This window comes from Schistocerca gregaria, chromosome 1 (genome assembly GCF_023897955.1).
Source record: "Schistocerca gregaria isolate iqSchGreg1 chromosome 1, iqSchGreg1.2, whole genome shotgun sequence".
NCBI classification, from domain to species: domain Eukaryota; kingdom Metazoa; phylum Arthropoda; class Insecta; order Orthoptera; family Acrididae; genus Schistocerca; species Schistocerca gregaria.
This window is the reverse complement of record NC_064920.1, coordinates 680797911-680821238: the sequence shown is the minus strand read 5'-3', so window position 1 is coordinate 680821238 and position 23328 is coordinate 680797911. Positions and strand designations below refer to the sequence as shown.

General features: G+C 40.5%; 1 long non-coding RNA gene across 1 annotated transcript in view; it reads left to right on the top strand.

The window, feature by feature from the left end:
- LOC126363250 (uncharacterized) overlaps positions 1-22492 on the top strand; it is a 31374-nt gene extending 8882 nt beyond the window's left edge. Inside the window, exons 2-3 of the long non-coding RNA XR_007566242.1 lie at positions 1179-1387; positions 21938-22492. This is a non-coding gene — a long non-coding RNA (uncharacterized LOC126363250). The remainder of the gene's footprint in view (positions 1-1178; positions 1388-21937) is intronic.
- The last annotated feature ends 836 nt before the right edge of the window (positions 22493-23328 follow it).

Below are 23328 nucleotides of genomic sequence, written 5' to 3'. Positions count from 1 at the left end.
GTTGATGAAGGAAATTCTTTGCAGTGTTCCAAGAGGCAAAAAAAGGTTTACTGGAAGGCCCAGTGAAAGGTGGGCCAATGGCATTAGAAAACATGCAACAATGACAATAACAACAGTGACGCATATAGTTGAAGTCTTTAATGCTTAGAGAATGTAGAGTACTTTATACAGTAGCGAATGTCAAATGGTTGCTGCTGAGGATTCTGGATTAAAAATGCTATTTCACCAAATTCACTCTGGACTTAGTAACAAGTTGGGTGCTACAGCAACTGACAAACATACACAAAACCAAACATCTGACAGCAGCATTTACATTCCATGGTGTCACCAGGGGCAGTTGGCCACTACAGTTTTTGTTGTGAATATTGGTTCACAGTTTACCTAGCTCCCTGCACCAACATCTGTTCATACTGTTGCTCATGATGTCGTGTCCATACACGGGACACAATTGGTGATGTAACTCTGGTGGAGATTGCTTTTGAGTGTGCCAAAATTAGATAACTGCACGAATCCTGTGGTTAGCGGGAGACAGTATCAGAACAGCCATTTTATCCTAGCAGTATGTGGTATATACAGGTGTCACAAGACTGAAACTGCACTGCATTATTCCCACATATCTCCTCCCTATTCCTGCTCATGCACATATCTAGACGAGTTTGGAACTTACTTTCTGGATGCCTCTTATAATACATTATCCATGAAGCAACAAGCAATTTGGGCTTTGTTTCAAGGTTCTTCTGCTTAATGCAGAACCAGATAAATAAATAAACACAATTCTTAAAATATGGAGTAGTAATCATTCAGAAAAACACACACACACACACACACACACACACAAAAGTGTATTTCTCTCTCTCTCTCTCTCTCTCTCTCTCTCTCTCTCAAGAAATAGCAGACTTAAATTGTGTGTGTGTGTGTGTGTGTGTGTGTGTGTGTGTGAGAGAGAGAGAGAGAGAGAGAGAGAGAGAGAGAGATACAAGGTAGAATGTGGGTCAGGAATTTGTAGGTATATTTATAATGAGATTATTCACAATTTAACTGTGTTTATACATCAGTATTTTACGTTTACTGATTCTGTTTTATGTTATTTTCTAAGCACAGACAGTTTTTCCAAACAATAATGTCGGTTGACAGCTCTTGTAAGTTTGAAATACTAATTATTTGCACACTTATTTCAGGGTTGACCTCTCAGATAAACATGGATGTTTCTAAGGAAGCGGAACTGAGGCATTTAATTCGTAGGGAACAGCGTCGAAATCGAAGGAGACGAAGGAGAAATGAAGTTGGTTCGTGTGTAATTTGTCAAGAAAATGTACTAAGGAGTGTTAGCAGTGTTTTATCTTGTGGACACTACTTTCACACACACTGCATTTTTGCATGGATTAATGTAAGTTGTGTATTTCCATAAGTGTTTTATTATGTTGTATTAATTATAGAAATTTTACCATTTGTCCCCCTGCAAAAATTTTTGATCAGATTCTGAATTATGATGAATTTTAAAGTTAAGAATCATTATTTTTAGTGAATTATTTTATATTATATATAACTTTTCATTAAAAAATTTGAAATTGGGTTAGCTGATTACCTGGCATTGCCATTTACTTATTAATCCCAATCTTCTGTTTGACAAGAAAATAATTCAGATTTGCTCTGTGAAATCAAAACATTTTATTTACATTCTTGTAAGAGTGTTAGTGTAGTACACAAAATATAAACTCGAGCAAGTTTTAAGAGAGAGGAACATGGAGATCTGGGATCAACTCAACAGTTATTATAAGGGGTCGTGCTTAACCCCTCAAAAACTTGAGTCAGATCTGTTTCATTTTGCTGTAGAGATTCCACATCCTCTCCACACAAGTGCCCCCCCCCCCCTTTTCCCGCCCCAACAAACACACACACACACACACACACACACACACACACACACACACACACACACACACACACACACAGTGAGAGAGAGGAGGGACATAAAATTTCTAAGGCTAGAGATAGGAAGTGAGGATGGGAAGATTGGAATGTATGTAGGTACACATGCATTCAGTTTATATAACCCTTACATTTCATACAGTTGTCTAGTAGCAGATAGATATTTCTCCCAATAACAAATCTCTCTCATGTTTTTACTAATAATTACAACCAAGACTCATTTGTAAAGTACATCAGTAGACACGGATGTTGTCAATACATGTTTAATGTAACAGCCCTGCATGAAATTTTCAATTTTGAAATATTTTAACATGACGGAAACCTAACAGAGAAAGTGTGAAATCACTGTGAGGAGGTTCCTAAACACTTAGACTAATGTCGGACATTTTACACTGAGGTGTATATGGCAGTACCACAATGTGGTGACCTTTTTTTGTACCACGATGGAAAGTGTCGCTGTTGACATGTGTAAGCGCTTTCGTAATGTCTGTTGCAATAATATTTAGAGATCATGGGGGTACTTATGAATAACCCTGCACTTTTCCCAGTGTAAGACTGTTTTGATTTATTGAAGAAATTTAGCCAAGTAATATAAGATGTGTGCTGCCATATTAGCGTAATGAGACATTTTTTTAACATCTTCAAGTTATCGCCAAGATGGTTCATCTCCATCTTTTCCTCTCTTGTGTGCATACCTGGTGGGGCGAAATGGACTTCCAAAACACAGGTCCAGTTTTCGATCACACTATTGCTGTTGCATTTTGAACCCAATTGCATGCGAAAGGCATATTGCCAAGGCCATCTCAGGTCATTAGTTAGTGTAACCTGTGGGGATGTTCCTCTATGTTAACCGTCTGCTTAGAGTTACCTCAAGGTCAAACGTCATACTCTGATTATGAACTTCATTTGTTCAGAACTTCATTGCGTAGTTGTATTTTTAAAAGGTTATAACCCAGTCCTAGAATATGTAATTTTGTTGACTTACTTTGTTACATCACAATCTGCATTATGTTCTGTGGTGTGAGAGTTCTCTGTGATGATTTATTTTGTGATAAAATTATGAGACAAAGTTGCTGACTAGGACTTACCTTCAGGAGACAAAACATGTAGTTGTGTCGATAGACACACACACAAGTACACAATACTACTCTAATTTTTGGATAGATTTGCCCTTCTGGAGAGAAAAGTGAGGGACTGGCTAAGAAAGTTTAAGAAAGATTGAGGGGAGACAAATGTAAAGCGAGAGTTGTCAGAGAAAATAGGAGGCCAAAGATAATACATTGGTAAGTAGTCTGCCTGCTTCAGTCCAGAGGTGGCAGTGATAAGTAAAGATAGATTAAAAGAAATGAAATGAATAGTGGACTTAAGGACTGGGAACACTCAGAGAAAAACTGTCCACTGTGGCCCACTTGGTAACAGTTGCTCATGTGCTCGGTACCAGTTGCTCACATGCTCTAGCCTGGGTGCTTGCTACATTACATGGGGTATCTGCATCCTCTCGCCCAATTATAGTTCCCCTGAATTATGGAGAGGAGAATGCCCCAACATATCCTTATGTCCTGATATTCTCATGGATGTAACCTCAGCTAGCACATGTCCCCTTTTTTTCCAATATATACTTTGTACAGGGTGGAGAGAAGGAGTCTGACAGGGTCAGATCAAGGTAGGTGATGTTGAATAGAGCGAAATTTTCCTAATAACCATGGGCCAGAAATGCAGCCATAAAACCACAGCCAATTGGTGATGAGTGCGTAGAAGTGCGAACAATTAATCTAACTTTCCACAGCAAAAGAGTAGGCCTACTAATTTAATTACCTCAAGGTAATGGTTTCAGCTAAACAGTCAAAGCTAGGCAAACTTTTAATTCATATTGAAGAACAGTTGCGTTATTTACATATTGTGTGCAGTGTTTGCTGGATAATAAGAAGGTAATCCCAAAAGTCTCCTATTTTTTTATAAGTACATAGACCTGTTTATTTCTACAATGGTTTACATCAGTTAACAGCTTGAACATTTAGCTGTTTTTCGACATAATCACCATTTCTGTCAATGCATTTTTGTAGATGCTGTGGCAGTTTTTGTATGCCCATGTCATACCAGCTTGCCGCCATGCTGTTCAGAAAGTTATGAACCTCTTCTTTCACCTCATTGTCGGATCTGAATCTCTATCCAGCCAAATGTTCTTTTAACTTAGGGAATGGTCACTGGGTGCCAAGTCAGGACTGTAGGGTGGGTGGGTGTTTATGTTCCACTGAAACTGTTGCAGGAGAGCAACGGTTTGCCGAACGATGTGTGGGCGAGCTTTGTCATGAAGTATGTGTACGCCTTTGCTCAACATTCCTCTTCTCCAGTTCTGAATTGCTCATTTGAGTTTTTTCAGAGTCTCACGGTACCTGTCAGAAATCATCCAGGGTGATCCGCCGATCTTCATGCATGCTTTGCTCAACCTTCAACACTGTCTTCTCAGAAATTGACAGTCTCCCACTCGTGAATTTCAGTCTGACCAGCTGCAAACACTCTACACCACTTACGAACATTTTTGACATCCATGCACGACTCACCATACACTTCCATCAATTGGTGATGGATTTCAATCAGCGCAGTGCCCTTTGCGTTCAAAAACCGAATAACTGCGTGTAATTTGCACTTCGCGTTAACATCCAATGGGAGCTTCATTCTCAATGGCTGCCAAGCCAAGATTGAGTGCCTCGACGTGGCGTGCACATGTTTAAGCACTCTTCGTAACAGTGTGACCAACTGCAACACAGACAGAGTTCTGTACTTATAACAAAAATAGGAGACCTTACTTTTGGGATGACCCTCGTACTTTACTATTAGCTCAACAGCACTAAAAGTATCATAATGCCATTAATGTAAGGTAATAAGAAGAAGTGTAGTTAGAGATAACCCCACACCTAGAAACACCCAAAGAAGTTCTAGTTTGTCAGACAAAAGTTCCCCACTCTTGTCACTAACTGACTGTCATTTTATAACTGTAGCTCCACATTGGTGCCCTACTCTGCTTGGACATCATCCATTATTGCTTTCCTCTTTTTCCTGTCCAGTCCACACCTTCTCTATCTTCTTAATTGCTCGGTTTATTTCTTTTATCTTAATTTGTATTTCTCACTTTCATCATTTTTGGACTGAAGTGCTTACAGTATACTAACTTTGATCCTATGTTGTCACACCTCTGGTTTCATCTTTGTAACCCATGTTCCATTGTCCTTAACAGTTGAGTCCCTCTCATTGTTGGATCTGAGGCACCTGCCCTTCTTTTTTAATCTTCCCCAAAATGTACCTCTCCACTTCCCTCCCTTCTCTCCCGGCCTGTCCTTTCCTCTCCCTCCCCCTCCCTCTTCCCCTCCCCCTCCCTCCCCCTCCCGTCCCACTCCCCTTCCCCCTCCCACTCCCACTCCCCTTCCACCTCCCCCTCCCTCTCCCCCTCTCCCTCCCCCTCCCTCTTCAACCCCCTCCCTCTCCCCTCCTCCCTCTACCCTCCTCCCCCCCCTCCCTTCTTCTCCACTCTGAGGAAGGCACTAATAGTTGCGAAAGCTAGGAAAGTGAATATTTCATTGTCTTGCACTGATGTGCTGTATATCAAGTCTTATAATATCCTTTGTAGGCCTTGACAAGGTTCTGTTTTAAGTGGTGGCTGGAATACACCTTTTAGATTTTTCCTTAATGACCTTTCAGTTTCTGCTGATGTGTGAGAGGAACACTTTCTCAAATGTTTTTCTTCTTCTTCATCTCTCAGCCTAATGTTCAGTTTCAGCTATGATTGGTATACTCATTCCTGCGCAAAAAAGGTTGCTGTGTTGTTTCAGTGTATATTAGCTTTCTTGGTCAAAGACTTCAAAGCTACTGTGTAGGTACGAAGCTGTTACTTGGTGAATAAAGATGTAGGGTACAAATTAGTGTGTGTTGGCTTTCAGTAAATGTTGCAGCCAAATAAGTGTTGGGTCTTTGTCTATCCAATACATGAAGGAATTGGATGTGGTCATATTATTTATCACTCATTGTTAAGTGGATGATAAGATGCAGCTAGTTTAGCACCTGAAATCCATATAATCAAATTATGGAGATATTTGTTTTGGAAGAGCAGAAACACTTGGTGGCTGTTACCTCCAGCACCTTGGTTTGAACAGTACTATAAGCAGCTTGGCTACCCCTGGTGGTAACAATCAATTGCTTCATTGATTTGTGTGTAGTAATTGCTTTCTATAACATAAACTTAAGAAAATAATACTGTTTGGATTGGGGGGGGGGGGGGCGAGAGAGAGAGAGAGAGAGAGAGAGAGAGAGAGAGAGAGAGAGAGAGAGAGAGAGAGAGAGTGCACTACTCACTAAGTGCAGCTGTCATGGATGTGATTGAAATATAGAAAACATAGAGAAACATCAGTTATGCACTTAGTTAAAACCACATTTTCTCTCTAATTTTTCCTCACATTCATATTATCAGTGTTCTAGAACTGCCTCAAATAAATAAATGACAGGGCCAAAATAACTGAGGGTATTCTGGCTGGTTGACCACTTAAGAAAGTAGACCAACAACATCGATAATTCATTAGAGTATCTTCCACAAATCTGGGCTAAAATATTGGCCTGTCGGCATTAGAACTGGTAGATTGAAATAATAAAAACTTTCAAATGGTATTTACATGTAAGAAGGAAAGCATCTGTGTATGCTGACACTTAGCCTGCACAGTTCTCTCTTTTGTCCTCTGTGCTTGTTTGTGGCGGTCATTATCTCAGATTCCCAGCCTTCTCTGTTTATTGATGTCTCAATCAGTGTTAGCATGAGAATTTAACCACAGGAACTATTGAAAAGATAGGAACAAAACTACAAATGTCTGAATACTTGTTAGAATTAGACGGCAAACACACACATACACACACACAAATGCAACTCTCACACACGACTGCAGTCATGTGTATGTGAGTTACATTTGCACGTGTGTGTGTGTGTGTGTGTGTGTGTGTGTGTGTGTGTGTGTGTGTTTGCCATCTAATTCTGACGAAGGCCTCACTGGCCGAAAGCTATTATTTGTGACAGTTTTTTGTTGTGCCTATCTGTGACTCAGCATCTCCATTATATGGTGAGTGGCAACTTTCCATTTCACAGTATTGCTACATTACATCCTGGATTTTCCATTGTTTGAATACTTGTTACAAATCTAAAATGGACACCTGTTTAACGTTTCATTTAATTTGGCATGATGTTTAATTTTTAACTGTTTTGTGTATAACTACTTCAAATGTAAAACAGGTGTGTCTACTATCTGCAGAGCATTATTTTTTAATTTTTTTAACATGGTAATTCATCTCATAAACAAGCTCCAAAGGCAAAATACATGTGTTTCCAAATATTTTTATACTCAGGTGTGTGTGAATATAGAACACTAGCAAGTATTTAAGTCAGGATAACATGCACATTGAGTGCATACCACACTACTTGTAGTGACATTAAAAATGTTATCCCAACAAGTACAATCACATCTGTGAAGAAAAAGAACTACTAACTGATGCCTGTCTGTCTTGAAAAAATTAGTGACAATATCAGGTTTCAAAATCAATATGCTTTGAACGTGTACTGGTATGACATTTCATCTTATATTAAGTGACATTCATGAAATATTTTTGCGAAATCCTCCTTGTAGCCATCAATATATACAAGTGTTTCATCTAGTATAGTTCCTTCTTACTCACTCCAAATGAAATGACCAAGTTTTCTCATGTGATTTATTTGGCATTCCAGGCCTGCTGGGTTGCACATAAACTGCTCATTGTGAATAGAAGGCCACATCTTCATTTGTCTCAGCCTGTCGGCTCTGTTTGCAAGGTGACCAAGTGTACTCATGCCCTCAGACATTGAATGTCACAAACTGACCCTAGATAAGTGCCAATCAGCTATGTTGCACTGTGATAAGCACACCGATGATTCGAATCCCTGTCCGGCCATACCAATTTAGAGTTCCTTGATTTCTCTAAATCACTCCAGGCAAATGCCAGGATTGTCCCCTTGGAAAGAGCTTGGCCAATTTCTTTCCCCATCCTCCCATGATCCAAGCTTCTCGTCCATCTCTAATGACGTTGCTGTCGACGGGACATTAAACTCAAATTTCCTCCTCCTCCTCCTCCTCCTCCTCCTCCTCCCAGAAAAATGCCCCTTCACCAGATCTGTGGCAAAATGTCAGTTGCAAGTGAAAAAAATACCTAAATAAACAATGTTATGGGCTAGAATTAGCTATTTCTGGTCATCAGAATTCTTTGCTCATTACTGTTTTGTTACAGATGTGGTGATGGGGATATGATGATGAGGCTAATATGTAATGTATCGAGATTCATTGAAAAATAAATCTTGCAATCAAGTTAGAAAAGTTATGAATAGACATGTACAAAGTCACAAATTTGTTAAAACTATGTCCAAAATGATAGTTTTTCATCTTCTCAGGTGCAACTTTTAAAAAGTCTGTCAAAACATTATCTTCCTTAAACTAGCAAAGCTTTTGAGTTTAATATTAAGTGTGCTTCATAATTTCATGTTACTGGAAACTGCTGTGTGTTACGATGACACTGTATTGTCATGAAACACAATCTCTGTCACTGTCAATGTCACCCACAAATGACATGGACACTAACTTTGTTGCATCTGCTTGAATAAGCATGCAACATAACTGATGCACAGTCTGTGGAAGTATTATCCAGCCTTTGGTCTGTACTAGGCTGTAAACAGTACAGACTTTGCCCTGTGCTGTTTAAAACTTAATTTTCATAAAATTGTTCATTTCAGTTTCTGCTGTAGGTTCCATCATTCCTCCCTTGTTTGGCAATGTTCTTCTATATTGACATGAGCTGTGCTGCATGCAACATGTTACAGTGGTTAGTGTTGCTGGCAGGTATGCTGCAGGTCTTCAGTTTAAACCCCACCATCAGCAATTTGGTATTTAGTATTTATAATTGCCAGAAGGCTTTCAAAATTTTGTTTATTTGTAATGTTTGCACATTCTGGAATACTTGATGTGTCTATAAATAGAAACTTTTCTGCCCAGAACATCTGAAAAGAAGGACTTCGATCATATGATAAAAGAGGCAATGAAGAACAAACAAGAGAACACAGATCTGATAAAAGATGTAGAGTTTCAAGAGATCAATAACGCACTGAAAGGAGTGAAACCTGGCAAAGCAGCAGTAGTAGATGGAATCCTACCAGAATTCCTTAAAAATCTAGGACCAGCAGGAAGAAACTGGCTAGCAAAACTCTTCTCTCAGTGCATTAAGCAGAACAAACTACCTTCTATATGGAAAGAAGCCAAGGTAGTCGCTGTCCTGAAACCAGGGAAGACTGGAGAAAACCCCACACATTTCAGACCAATTTCTCTTTTATGCACTGTATATAAATTATTTGAGAGAATTCTGATGACCAGACTCTCCCTATATATAGAACCCTCCCTGCCAAAGGAGCAAGCAGGTTTTAGGTCTAAAAGAAATTGTTATGATCAAGTCCTTGCCCTCACAACCTTTATCGAAAAGGGTTATCAGGATAAGAAGAAAACTGCCGTTGTCCTTTTGGATCTAACCTCAGCATACGATACAGTGTGGAGGGATGGCCTACTTTATAAACTGATGGAAAAAACTCAGAGCAGCCAGACCTATAATCTTATGAAGAACATTCTAACTGGAAGGAAAATTAGAGTTACTCTTAATGGCAGAACCAGCAGATGCGTAGCGCTCAACAACGGACTCCCACAGGGCTCGGTACTGGCCCCCTTATTGTTTAACTTGTACACTGCGGATATCCTAGAAACAGCGTCCCGTAAGTTTATATATGCGGACGATATGGCAATAGCTTATCAAAGCAAATATTTTGAAACAATAGAGTGGAAATTGAACGAAGACCTAAACCTGCTGCACCTATACTACACCAAATGGCATCTCCAACCAAATCCAGACAAGACAGTAAGTGTAAACATGCATCTCAATAACAGAGCAGCCAAGAGAAAGCTGAACATCTGCATGAATAACCAGACCATTAGACATGAAGACAATCCTCGGTACCTTGGAGTGAAGCTCGACCGATCCCTAACGTACAGAGCCCATCTAGAGGACACAAAACAAAAACTGAAAACTAGAAATGCCATTCTAGCTAAACTCACCGGAACCACTTGGGGATGTGATGCAAATACCTTGAGAACTTCTGCCTTGGCACTGGTATACAGCGTGGCCGAGTATTGTGCACCTGTATGGGCCAGAAGTGTGCATGTATCAAAAATCGATATCCAGCTTAGAGAAACAATGAGAATAATATCGGGAGCACTTAAACCTACCCCTATAGATTGGCTACCCGTACTGTCCAACATAGCACCACCTGAAATCAGAAGAAATCAGCTGCTGTCAAGAGAATATAGCAAAATACTGGCAAATCCAAACCTACCCATACATCAGGACCTGACACCAAAAAACCGCCTGAGATCGAGGTCACCTCTATGGCAAATAGGTGAAGAGGTGTTTCCCTTCGACCCAGAAAATGAATGGAAAAGTTTATGGAGTAGAAGCGCAGTAAAGAACAAAAAACTAGTTACTGACCCAAGCATACAAATAGAGGGCTTTAAGCTTCCCAGAAGAGTGTGGACTACGCTGAACCGTGTGAGGACGGGTGTCGGAAGATGCAGGGAGATGATGACAACATGGGGCCTCGCGAACGACCCTCAGTGCGAATGTGGACTCAATCAATCAATGGCCCACTTGATCGAGTGTACTGTGCATGGTTTTAATGGTGAACTGGAGGATATACATAATCTCACGGACAATGCCATTGAATGGCTAAAAAAATAAGTCATATAGTATAAAATTTTGTATTTTGTATTATGTAATTAGGTAAAGCTGAACGTCTTATTTTTAATGCTGTAATGTTCAAATTTAATATTTCGCCTTGTAAATGCCGATCGAGTAAATAAAATAAAATGCCCAGGAGTTATGTTCTAGCTATACATGGGTGTTTGTAATAAACGTGCTGTCAGTGCTAATGTTGTACTTCATTGACAGTGATAGTTCCAGATTTGGACTCAGATGTGGTTATGATGTTACAATGGTGCAGACATATCACTGGTCAGGTCTAGACCAGCTGCTCACATAGCTGTCAGATTCAGAAAAAAAGTAAGTGAGGCAATCATCTGTGGAAGTGAAGTAATTCCTCCATGGACAACAGTCAAAGTGATGTCAGGAGATCTCATTGACATTGTAGTCAGTGGTAAAACTGTGATGCCAGTTATGTGTAGGAAAAGCCAAGCCAGTCCAGCAAGAGCAGCTTAATGCCATCGATAAAGAATCATATTCCATTTATACAGATAACACAGTGGAGGAGGGTGCTATCGAACTACCAATAGGATGTGACCTTGAGGAACAATGTTGCACTAGTTTTTGGACACTTTCAAATCCAGAGTGGACAAAAGACAATTCAAACAGTCCATGACAAAACACCGTATTGACGTTGGAGATTGTCCACCAATTAGTCAGCACTTGTATAGGGTGTCATCAGCTGAACACTGAATAATCAGAGAGAAAGTGAAGAAGGTACTGCAAGATGATGTCATTGAGCTTTCAGATAATCCTTGGTCCGTGAAAAAGAAGAATGGCTCATCACACTTTTTTTTTGCATGAGCTGCCAAAAAATAAACAAAATCACGAAAACAGATGTCTAACAATTTCTGCACATTGATTACATCCTAGACTGCTCAAAAGCAGCAAAGTATTTCTCAACTATGGTCATGCAGAGAGGCTACTGACTAATCGAGGTTGAAGAGGCTGGCTCGCCAAAGACTGCCTTCACAACTCCTGACTGTCTCTGAATTCAAACTTGTGCTGTTTTGACTATGTACACTCCAGCCAACATATGATGGACAACCCGTTCTGACATAAATGGATGATGTTGCTCTGTTATCTGGATGACACTATCATACTTCCAGAGGCATTTGAAGAACATCTAAGCCGTCTGTCAACTGTGTTCAGACTACAGGCCTCTGCCTGAATAAAAAAGAAGTGCCACTTTGCTACCGTAGAAATGAATATTGGGTTCCTGTAGTGAGTTGTGATGGAGTCTGTGCCGATCTGAAGAAAATAAGAGCAGTCACAGATTTTCTGCTTCATTTGCACATTTATTATGTGAGAAGTTTTCATGGAATGTGCTCATAGTACTGGTGATTTAGGTACAATGACATGTCCCCTGCAAGAACTGCAGAGAGACACCATATTTGTCCAGAAACGAGGTGCAAAATTGTACTATCTTGTCCATAAAGAGATGCTAATGTCTTCTCCAGTCATAGCAATGCACGACAAGAATGCCAAGTCAGAACTTCACACCAGCACCATTAGTCATGGGATAGGTGCAATTCTAGTACAAATACAGGAAGGAGCTTAAAAGGTGGTGGCTTATATTTTGAGAATTCAAAGTCAGGGAAGAACTACATTACAATTAACAAAGTGTGCCTTGCAGTTGTTTTGGCCATCAACAAGTTCTGGCCTATCTGTATGGAAATCATTTACCAATGAGACAGACCACCATTGTCTATTTCGGTTGACTGGTTAAATGGTACACCAGTGTGGATGAAATCTGTTGTGACTGCTTTAAAATACATTGCTGCTCAGTAGGGGGAAGATCCAGCATTGGTGAAAACTGCAAAAGCCTTGGAAGAGGAGGAACAGAACTGAGAATTTCAATTAATGAACAGAACATTGTGTAACAGGAACCATGGTCTGATGGGGGTAGAAATGGTTGCCCATCACACCATCTGATATATGGCCTACTACCCAGAAGGTTCTCCACAATGCTTCAATATCTGGTTGCCTGTGATTTGTGAAGACTCTGGACAGAATCAGATGCAGGTAACGTGCCAGGTCTCTATTAATCTGTTACATTCTGTGTGACCTTCCGTGAGGATTATCAGGAATGGAAGCACATACTGTAGTTATCACAGGGACATCTGGTACCAATTCTGCCTGCAGCACCACCATTCCACTTAACTGGAATCTACTTCTAGGGGAAGTGCCCAGACTTGATAAATAGGAATCATTGTTTATAGTCGACAATGACTGTCTCGCAGGCTCACTGTCACCAGCATGCTCACTGTCACCAAAGCTCTGCTGACTGGCAACGTACCAAAAATTATGAATTTCCTTGTAGAAGATGTCATCTAAAGCACAGAGTGCCCCGTGTGATGATCTCTGCTCATGGTAAAGTTTTCCAATTGAGACTAGTACCACTGGACAGTTTAACCTGGTCACCCCTATACAAATGACCTTGCAGAAGACTTTAGTAAGATGTTAAGATACACTCTCTGTACATAGATGTCCCACCAAGAGACTGGGATACAATACTGTCTGTTGTGATACTCGCATACAGCACAGCAAAGCAGAACACTAGAGACTTCACACAGTTCTTTCTGCTGAGTGGTCGCAAAACCAAAATGACAAAATGGATGCATTTTAACCATTTCAACTGGACGTACTCGAAATGACTAGTGAAACACTTCATGATCAGAACCAGAAAGACAGAGCACATAATTCCAAGCATTGGCCAATGAGATACAATCTTTGGGATACTTGGTATGAATTTTTATACGTGCTTGGCAAGTGGGACTACCAGAAAAGTTACTCAAGGCTACTTTGGCCATATTGTATTCGGTGTTGCTTGTTAGACATCACATAATAAATTAGGGATTATAACCATCAAAAAGAGTGTGCTCCCTGCCGCCGTCGAATAAGCAGCTGCAGCAGCAAGTCGTATACTCTTAGCTCACTTATTTGTTACATAGTTTAATTCTTAATTTCTTTGCATGTTTTTGGTACTTTTATTGTTTAATTCATAAATTTCGGGTGTATTATAGTATTTGAGAGTGTAGCATCGCATTTTAGTACCTGAATAGTGTAAAATTCCGTAGTTGTCTGTCTTCTGTTTTTGTTTTGAACGGCCAGTGTCGGTTGGTCACAGCCAGTGTGCTCCCTGCCGCCGTTGGATAAGCAGCTGCAGCAGCAAGTCGTATACTCTTAGCTCACTTATTTGTTACATAGTTTAATTCTTAATTTCTTTGCATGTTTTTGGTACTTTTATTGTTTAATTCATAAATTTCAGTCATATTATAGTATTTGAGACTGTAGCATCGCGTTTTTAGTACCTGAATAGTGTAAAATCACGTAGTCTCCTTCTGTGCCGGGCAGTGTGTCATCAGTGTGCAAGTAGCAGCATTACTGCATGTATTAGGCAATCTTGTATTTTAATGACCATTTAAATTTTGTGTCAAATTGTTTGTGCTCTCCGTAGATTAGTTCAGATGTTCTTTGCACAACAGTTTTTAGCATGGATAGGGATTGCAACTGCTGTGTTCGGATGCAGGCTGAGTTGGCATCCCTTTGCTCACAGCTTCAGGCAGTGTTGGCTTCGGTCACACAGCTTGAGGCTGTTGCCAATGGGCATCACTGTGGGGGTCCGGATGGGGGTTTGTCGGGGACAGCCAGCTCGTCCCATGCATCCCCCAATTGGACTACGACTGTGGCTGCCTGGGATACTGCCCACATTGAGGCTGATCCCTCACCTGTGGTGGAGTGGGAGGTTGTCTCGAGGTGTGGCAGGGGGTGAAAGACATTCCGGAGGGCTGAACGGAAGGCCTCTCCAGTTTGTCTGATGAACCGGTTTCGAGCTCTGTTTCAGGATGATACTGATCTTCGGCCAGAAATGGCTGCTTGTCCTGTTCCAGAGGTTGCCCCTCAGTCTGCAAGATCCGGGCAGTCGCAGAGGGTGGGCTTACTGGTAGTTGGGAGCTCCAATGTCAGGCGCGTAATGGGGCCCCTTAGGGATATGGCATCAAGAGAGGGGAAGAAAATCAATGTGCACTCCGTGTGCATACCGGGGGGAGTCATTCCAGATGTGGAAAGAGTCCTTCTGGATGCCATGAAGGGTACAGCGTGCACCCATCTGCAGTTGGTCGCTCATGTCGGCACCAATGATGTGTGTTGCTATGGATCGGAGAAAATCCTCTCTGGCTTCCGGCGGCTATCTGATTTGGTGAAGACTGCCAGACTCGCTAGCGGGATGAAAGCAGAGCTCACCATCTGCAGCATCATCGACAGGAGTGACTGCGGACCTTTGGTACAGAGCCGAGTGGAGGATCTGAATCAGAGGCTAAGACAGTTCTGCGACCGTGTGGGCTGCAGATTCCTCGACTTGCACCATAGGGTGGTGGGGTTTCAGGTTCCGCTGGATAGGTCAGGAGTCCACTACACGCAGCAAGCGGCTACACGGGTAGCAGGGGTTGTGTGGCGTGGACTGGGCGGTTTTTTAGGTTAGATGGCCTCGGGCAAGTACAGAAAGGGCAACAGCCTCAAAGGGTGCGGGGCAAAGTCAGGACATGCGGGGACCAAGCAGCAATCGGTATTGTGATTGTAAACTGTCGAAGCTGCATTGGTAAAGTACCGGAACTTCAAGCGCTGATAGAAAGCAATGAAGCTGAAATCGTTATAGATACAGAAAGCTGGCTGAAGCCAGAGATAAATTTTGCCGAAATTTTTACAAAGGCACAGACGGTGTTTAGAAAGGCGTGTTTGTCGCTGTTAGTAGTAGTTTATCCTGTAGTGAAGTAGAAGTGGATAGTTACTGTGAATTATTATGGGTGGAGGTTACACTCAACAACCGAGCTAGGTTAATAGTTATCTCCTTTTACCGACCTCCTGACTCAGCAGCATTAGTGGCAGAACAACTGAGAGAAAATTTGGAATACATTTCACATAAATTTTCTCGCATGTTATAGTCTTAGGTGGTGATTTCAGTTTACCAGATATAGACTGGGACACTCAGATGTTTAAGACGGATGGTAGGGACAGAGCATCGAGTGACATTATACTGAGTGCACTATCCAAAAATTACCTCGAGCACTTAAACAGAGAACCGACTCGTGGAGATAACATCTTGGACCTACTGATAACAAACAGACCCGAACTTTTCGACTCTGTAAGTGCAGAACAGGGAATCAGTGATCATAAGGCTGTTGCAGCATCCCTGAATATGGAATATAAAAAAAGGGAGGAAGGTATATCTGTTTAGCAAGAGTAATAGAAGGCAAATTTCAGACTACCTAACAGATCAAAACGAAAATTTCTGTTCCGACACTGACAATGTTGAATGTGTATGGAAAAAGTTCAAGGCAATTGTAAAATGCGTTTTAGACAGGTACGTGCTGAGTAAACTGTGAGGGGCGGGAAAAACCCACCGTGGTTCAACAACAAAGTTAGGAAGCTACTGCGAAAGCGAAGAGAGCTTCACTCCAAGTTTAAACGCAGCCAAAACCTCTCAGACAAACAGAAGCTAAGCAATGTCAAAGTTAGCATAAGGAGGGCTATGCGTGAAGCGATCAGTGAATTCGAAAGTAAAATTCTATGTACCGACTTGACAAAAAATCCTAGGAAGTTCTGGTCTTACGTTAAATCAGTAAGTAGCTTGAAACAGCATATCCAGACACTTCGGGATGATGATGGCATTGAAACAGAGGATGACACGCTTAAAGCTGAAATACTAAACTCCTTTTCCCAAAGCTGCTAAACAGAGGAAGACCGCACGGCAGTTCCTTCTCTAAATCCTCGCACAAACGAAAAAATGGCTGACATCAAAATAAGTGTCCAAGGAATAGAAAAGCAACTGGAATCACTCGACAGAGGAAAGTCCACTGGACCTGACGGGATACCAATTCGATTCTACACAGAGCACGCAAAAGAACTTGCCCCACTTCTAACAGCCGTGTACCGCAAGTCCCTAGAGGAACGGAAGGTTCCAAATGATTGGAAAAGAGCACAGGTAGTCCCAGTCTTCAAGAAGGGTTATTGAGCAGAAGCGCAAAACTGTAGACCTATATCTCTGACGTTGATCTGTTGTAGAATTTTAGAACATGTTTTTTGCTCGCCTATCATGTCGTTTTTGCAAACCCAGAATCTACTCTGTAGGAATCAACATGGATTCCGGAATCAGCGGTCGTGTGAGACCCAACTCGCTTTATTTGTTCATGAGACCCAGAAAATATTAGATACAGGCTCCCAGGTAGATGCTATTTTCCTTGGCTTCCGGAAGACATTCGATACTGTTCCGCACTGTCGCCTGATAAACAAAGTAAGAGCCTACAGAATATCAGACCAGCTGTGTGGCTGGATTGAAGAGCTTTTAGCAAAAAGAACACAGCATGTTGTTATCAATGGAGAGACGTCTACAGACGTTAAGGTAACCTCTGGCGTGCCACAGGGGAGTGTTATGGGACCATTGCTTTTCACAATATATATAAATGACCTAGTAGATAGTGTCGGAAGTTCCATGCAGCTTTTTGCGGATGATGCTGTAGTATACAGAGAAGTTGCAGCATTAGAAAATTGTAGCGAAATGCAGGAAGATCTGCAGTGGATAGGCACTTGGTGCAGCGAGTGGCAACTGACCCTTAACATAGACAAATGCAATGTATTGCGAATACATAGAAAGAAGGATCCTTTATTGTATGATTATATGATAGCGGAACAAACACTGGTAGCAGTTACATCTGTAAAATATCTGGGAGCATGCGTGCGGAATGATTTGAAGTAGAATGATCACATAAAATTAATTGTTGGTAAGGCAGGTACCAAGTTGAGATTCATTGGGAGAGTTCTTAGAAAATGTAGTCCATCAACAAAGGAGGTGGCTTACAAAACACTTGTTCGACCTATACTTGAGTATTGCTCATCAGTGTGGGATCCATACTAGATCGGGTTGACAGAGGAGATAGGGAAGATCCAAAGAAGAGCGGCACGCTTCGTTTGGTAACCGTGATAGCGCTACGAAGATGTTTAGCAAACTCAAGTGGCAGACTCTGAAAGAGAGGCGCTCTGCATCGCAGTGTAGCTGGCTCGCCAGGTTTCGAGAGGGTGCGTTTCTGGATGAGGTATCGAATATATTGCTTCCCCCTACTTATACCTCCCAAGGAGATCACGAATGTAAAATTAGAGTGATTCAAGCACGCACGGAGGCTTTCAGACAGTCGTTCTTCCCGCAAACCATACGCGACTGGAACAGAAAAGGGAGGTAATGACAGTTGCACGTAAAGTGCCCTCTGCCACACACCGTTGGGTGGCTTGTGGAGTATAAATGTAGATGTAGAAAGACAAAAGCGCAGACACATTATCTATGTCTTCTATATGAAGCCTCACTAGTTCTGAGGCACAGGTTACAATCAGGGCTTGAGACCCACCACGACAAGAATGCAAGAATCGACCGGTGCTGGACCATTTGCAAGATCTAGATCCAGGGTGCTGTAGTTAGTTCCAAAGACAACTTCTGTAATAGCGGGTGACTGTTTCTTCAGGAGAGGGAGCAATGTAGTGGGCTATGCTGCATGCAGTGTGGTGTAGTGGTTTGGGTTGCTGGTTGGCTGCTGCGGATCTCCAGTTCAAACCTGATAACCACCTATTATTTGTTATCTAGTACTTATCATTTCTGAAAGGTTTTGAGATTTCCTATGTTCGCAATATTCAGTGTTAGTATAAATAGCAGCATTCATTTTGTGGATGTTAGGTGATGTTTGTAATGAATATGCTTTTAGTGCTTAGTGTTGTACCAAGCTTTCATATTTGGGCTTAATTGTGTGCATGGTGTGACAATCATTTTGTACATTCAATTTTTTTGTGTTAAACATTCAGTTGTTTTGTGTTAAACATGTGCTTTATTCTCCCAGTAATACACTGAGGCAACGAAAGTCACGAGGTACTTCCTAATATCATGTCAGACTGCCTATTGTTTGGCATAATGCAGCAACTTGCTGTGGCATGGACTCAGCAAGTCATTGGAAGTGTCCTGCAGAAGCCTCCTAGCTGTCCATAATTGTGAAAGTGTTGCCGGTGCAGGATTTTGTGCACAAATTGACCTCTCAGTTATGTTCCAGAATGTCAGTTGATCTAAGTGCCCATATCATTCGCTTGAATTGTCCAGAATGTTCTTCAAACCAGTTGCGAACAGTTGTGGTCCGGTGACATGGTGCATTTCATCCATAAAAATTCTATTGTCATTTAGGAACATGAAGTCCGTGAACGGCAGCAAATTGTCTCCAAGTAGCTGACTATAACCATTTCCAGTCAGTGATAAGTTCAGTTGGACCAGAGGAGTAAGTCCATTCCATGTAAACAAAGCCCACAACATTATGGAGCCACCACCAGCTTTAAATTAGATTCAGTTTTCGTTCCACAGACCCAAAAATTGAGATGATTCTCGTGGATGTGGAACATGTCAGAAAATATAACATAAAACATTTGAATATAATACTTACTACCCTATCATTTGTCAGGAGATTGTCGAAATAGGTGAATACAATGCAGTAAACCAGAACAGCTAATGTTTACAGAAATAACATGCTGTCAGAATGAAACACTGTTAGGCACTATTAACAAATATATCATACACAAAATACGTAATCTTGACTGTTGTGTTCAAGTGCTGTCAGAACTGAAATCTAACAGATATTTTTATGTAATCTGGTGTAACAGTTTCTGTTAAGATATTCATACATGGAGTAGGAGGAGTTGCCTATCAAAAAGTCTCTCAAACTCTGTTTAAACCATACTTTATCTGAAACCAAGTTTTTTATGGCTGCTGGCAATTTATAGAAAATGTGTGTTCCTGAATATTGGACCCCTTTTCGGACCAAGGTAAGTGATTTTAGATCTTTATGTAGACTGTTCGTATTCCTAGTATTGATACTATGTATTGAGTCATTGGTTGGGAATAGAGACGTATTACTGGCAAAAAATTTCATTAAGGAATAAATATACTGAGAAGCAGTGGTTAGAATACAAAGTTTCTTGAACAAGTTTCTATATGATGTTCTGGAACTTACACCACAAGTGATTCCTATCACATCCTGTTGCACCTTAAAAACCTTTCCTCGGTTTGACGAATTGCCCCAGAATATGATCCCTTATGACATAATAGAATGAAAGTAAGCAAAGTATGTAAGGTTTTTATATTTATATCTCCTACATCTGACATCATTCTCATGGCAAATACAGACTTGTTTAGGTGCTTAAGCAATTCTGTGGTATGCTCTTCCCGATGGAATTTATTGTCGAGTTGTAATCCCATAACCTCCTAAATCTGCATGTCTTCATATGTTATACACATGCTGGAAGGAAATCTCTTAAAGGTTCTGAACTGCATACAGTGGGTCTTCTCAAAGTTGCATGAAGGTGAATTAGCTTTAAACCACTTATTAATGTCAGTGAAAATTTGATTAGCAGCTATTCTAAATCTTTACTTGACTTGCCACTTCTTGCAATGTTTGTATCATCTGCAAACAAAAAAAAACTTAGCATCTGGCAATGTAACAGATGAGAGGTCATTAGTGTACACAAGAAAAAGCAATCGACCCAAGATGGAACCTTGAAGAACACCACATGTAATTAATTTCCAGTCAGATGAAGACTGACTGCTTACTACACAGGTATTTCACGACGACGCCCTTTGTTTCCTGTTAGATAGATAAGACTCAAACCATTTCACAGCATTGCCAGTGACAGCATAATATTCTAATTTACTTAAGAGAATGCTGTGGTTCACCCGGTCAAAGGCTTTTGACAGGTCATAGAAAATGCCCGTAGCCTCTAATTTATTAACTACTGAATTAAGTGCATTCTCACTGTAAGTGTAAATAACTTTCTCTTTATCAGAACCCTTAAGAAATCCAAACTGTGACTTGGACAATATATTATTTGCAATCAGATGCATAAGGAGACGCTTGAACACAACCTTTCTAGATGTTTTGTGAGAAAGCAGGCAAAAGTGAAATTGGTTGATAGTTTGATGGTATCTCTTTATCCACCTTCTTGTAAAGGGTCTTAACTTCAGCATATTTTAGCCTGTTTGGAAATGTTTCACTGAAAAGAGATTGATTACACAGATAACTTAAGATACATCCACATGTACATCCATACTCTGCAAGCCACCTGACGGTGTGTGGCGGAGGGTACCTTTGATTAACCTTGTTGATATGTTATCATATCCACTGGAATACTTAGTGCCCTGTTGACAACTTGTATCTATGGCTTTGTGGAGTCTGTGCCAACTCTCAGGCCACGGTTTTGCAGTTATCTAAGATCCAACCAGTATGGTCATAAGCCCAGGAGAGGTGCTGCAGGCGATGTCATGCTGTGAACAAAGGTACCCGTGTAGGTTGTCTGCTGCCATAGCCCATTAGCACTAAATTTTGCCACACAGTCCTTAAAGACATATTTGTCATACATCCCACATTGATTTCTGTAGTTATTTGACACATTGTCTGTTAGTACTGACAACTCTACACAAACACAGCCACTCTCAGTCATTGAGTGAATGCTGCCAGCTGCTGCTTTGCCCCTGGTGAGAGGTAGTGCCTGAAATTTGTTATTCTCAGAACACTCTTGACATCATGAATCTCAGAGAATTCCCTAACAATTTCTGAAATGGAATGCCCCGTGCAGCTAGCTCAAACTACATTCCATGTTCAAAATCTGTTAATCCTCGTTGTGCAGCCGTAACAACATTGGAAACCATTTCACGTGAATCACTTGTTGCAAATGATGGCTCCACCAATGTGCTGTTCTTTTATACTTTGTATACATGACACTACTGCCATCTGTACATGTGCATATCACTGTCCTATGACTTTTGTCACTTCAGTGTGAAAGGAGTGGTGACTTACATGTGAAAGGGCATTGAATAGCTTCAGAGAAGTATTAGTGGTGTAGGAAACAAACATGATGATTAGTATTAATGACTATGCACTTCCTTTCACTTGCTACTTTTGTTGTCACAAAGCAATTAAAATTCTGCTGCAGTAGGCTATAAGTGATAAGATTGCAAGACATAGTTGTACCTATGTAGGAACCTTAGGATTCTGTTACTAGTTGATGTGTCAAATATTTATTTTGTTTGGATAGCACCAGTTTAAATTTCTTGTCTTGTAATGTGTTTCCACAGGCTAATACCTCTTGTCCAACATGCAGAGCACCAGTTGAATGTTACAATATATGAACATGAACAGTGATGTGGTCTTAAGATACTGGAGAAGAATATTTCTTTCTTTGTTGTGTATGTACCAGAGACAAATGTTACCTACTGTTAGCAAAAAAAAAAAAAAAAAAAAAAAAAAAAAAAAAAAAAAAAAAAACCACCCTTGTCTGTCTAGAACTCACTGTTACAAAAGGTGCTGCATTGGCATGCCAAATTTACTATAGCGGTAGTTCAGAATTCATATAAAATGATATAAACTCTGTCGTGTGTATGTTGATATATCAGCATTGTGTTGTATTGAACTAATTTTAAGATACATGTTGTGAAATATTGTTACTTTTGTGTTTCATACTCCTTTGTCTCACAAAAAGTGTCTGAAATGTGTTCTTGGTATAAAACAAGAAGACAGTTACAAGTACACAAATGTAAGGAGAATAGAGTCAAGAAGATGTATCAGTGGAGAATGTATGTAGAAAAAAAGATGTAAAAGAAAACAAATGTGGAATAAACTTTTTAAGTGTAGAGGGGTTCATTTCTGAGAGTGGATAAGATACAGTGTGTGTTGAAATTTTGTAAACCACCGATTTATCTATCAGGAAACAAAGGAAGTAAAAGCATCATTTTGCATCAAGAGAAGCAGAGACATATACAGGGCACTTTAGTATGTGAAAGAGCCGTAGTACTTCAGGTACAAAATTTTTAATGGCTTTTATTTTCAGTCTTACTACTGTTGTTCTGGGGGGGGACTCTTCAAAGAAAAATAGTTTAAGGTACCTGGATGGCATGAAGGCCCAAAAGATTGAATTTTTTTATTTGATGACATTCCATTATTCTTTCTGAGTCTAAAAACATACTTTTTTGTATAATACTCCATTATTTTGATGTTTAAATGCCTTTCTAAGGCAGATCCGGGTGTGAATGCCTAGCTGTCACACTACTGTCAAACATAAAGCTTTTCCCACAATGACTCATTATTTAATTTTGACACAGCTATTTCCATAGCAACTTATTTGTGCAATACCTTTGGAGAAAATATTGGTTGTACTATGAGCTAGGATTAATTGCAGTCAGTCTTTCTGTTGATGTAAATAGATTACATGAGGTAATGTGTGTGCGTGTGTGTGAATTTTTTCTTAACTTGTTGTGACTTTGTATTTCAACCATTTTACAGTGTGAATTGCCAAAAACTAAGAACTTTAATCTTTAATTTGCAGTTGTAAATTTTATGGTAATCAACACAAGCAAGTTGTTGGTAATTGCAAAAATGAAGACATTGTTATGCCTTGCGAAGTGAGGTTAGGCCTAAACGTTTGCCAGGAATTGCTTCAAAATGCAAGTTCATCCATCTTACCGAAATT